The 1,833-nt window shown below is 36.0% G+C and overlaps 1 pseudogene; it reads left to right on the top strand.

The window, feature by feature from the left end:
• Window positions 1-1,830, top strand: part of LOC112504180 — a 5,781-nt pseudogene extending 3,951 nt beyond the window's left edge.
• Window positions 1,831-1,833: the final 3 nt, after the last annotated feature.

The following is a 1,833-nucleotide window of genomic DNA, read 5'->3' as shown; positions in this document are numbered from 1 at the left end:
TTTTTTAAGACAATCGTACAAATGGAGAAGTTCATGTACACTTTTCGTTACATTAGTCCAATACTTGATCTTTGACATCATATGACCATGCAAGTGTGAGTCGTTACATTACATTAGCCTGGTTGTTTTATTTAATTATTGTCTTTTGACAGGTCTATGTGAGTTGAAAAACCTCCAGGAGTTGSATCTTAGTGGGAACATGTTTGATGRAAACCTGCCTCGATGTTTCAATAGTCTATCATCTCTTAAGGTGCTCAATATTTCTTCAAATCAATTCAGGGGAACTCTTCCGCCATCACTGATTGCCAATCTCACATCTTTTGAATATGTTGATTTTAGTGATAACAAATTTGAAGGTGCATTCTCATTTAGCTCATTCTCCCGTCATACAAAGCTAGAGATAGTTAGGTTTAAATGCAACAATGAAAATTTTGATATTAAAACAGAAGAGCCTATGGGTTGGATTCCGATGTTTTAGTTGAAAGTTCTGGTGCTATCTGGTTGCATTATAAATAAGCTTAAAGAAAGTGTTGTCCCTGGGTTTCTTCTTCACCAACGCATGTTACAGATGATAGACCTATCACACAACACTTTGAGGGAACAATTTCCGAATTGGTTGATTCAAAATAATGCAATGTCGGAAGCACTTAATCTAAGGAACAACTCATTTGGTGGTACTATTTATATGCCATTGCATACGAATGCTAACCTAACGTGGTTGGATATGTCTAAAAATCACATGATAGGTACCATTGCGGGTGATATTCAAAGGTTTTTTTTCCATATTTAGCATATTTAAATTTGTCGAGGAATGCTTTAGATGGTTCTATATCTTCAATTACAGATCTGGGTTGGTTATACACACTGGATTTATCTGATAATGAGTTCTCAGGAGAAGTACCAAAGGGGCTGTTCACAAATAGCCCAGACTTAGAGATATTGAAATTATCAAAGAACCTATTGCAGGGCATGGTACTTTCAGGAAACTTAAGTTACGGTTCTGTTGATTCTCTTGCGTTAGATAACAACTGTTTCACTGAGAAAATTGGGAATAAGACCAGCCAAGGACATTATATGGAGAATATGATGATTATGGATATTAGTAATAATTTTTTACAGGTACAATCCCTCATTGGATAAGCAACATGGATGCCATGTTTGAACTTGTGGTGAGAAATAATAGTTTGGAAGGCCCGTTTTCTTGCGGAAAAACACCATTCTCGTTTCTGGATATCTCACAAATTCTTTCTCAGGGCCCATCTTCATTTGGGTTCCAACAGGTTCACCGGATCAATACCCAATGTCTTTCGTAATTTGACTCGTGTTTTAACTTTGGATATGGGCAACAACTCCTTATCAGGACGAATATCCATATTTCTTGGTAATCTATCTGAATTAAGGATTTTTATTTTGAGAGAAAATAACTTCAGTGGTTCTATTCTGAAGCAGTTATGCCAATTAAGTAATGTGAGTTTGGTAGATATATCTATTAACTCTATCTCTGGTTCAATACCTTGTTGCTTCCAAAATATTATAAGCCCTATCAACCCTATTTTCAGAGAAGCAACAATTTCCATAAAATGGACGTCCTCCCAATACTATCAGAGTGCTTTGTTTAAAGGGTATTCTTTTGATTTATTGTTGGAAATACTTGAGGTTCAAGACGAAGTTTAGTTCACATCAAAAACTCACTCTCGCTCCTACAAGGGTCACTTTCTTGATTTGATGGTGGGACTAGATCTATCATGTAACAAGCTAGTTGGTGAAATCCCAAAAGAAATAGGGTTATTGACCTAGATTCACTCTTTGAATCTGTCTCATAATCGGTTGACA

Source organism: Cynara cardunculus, unplaced genomic scaffold, assembly GCF_001531365.2.
Source record: "Cynara cardunculus var. scolymus isolate 2C unplaced genomic scaffold, CcrdV1 Un_Scaffold_4845, whole genome shotgun sequence".
In the NCBI taxonomy this organism is placed as follows: domain Eukaryota; kingdom Viridiplantae; phylum Streptophyta; class Magnoliopsida; order Asterales; family Asteraceae; genus Cynara; species Cynara cardunculus.
Note: the sequence above shows the minus strand (reverse complement) of the source record. Positions and strands in the feature narration are given on the sequence as shown.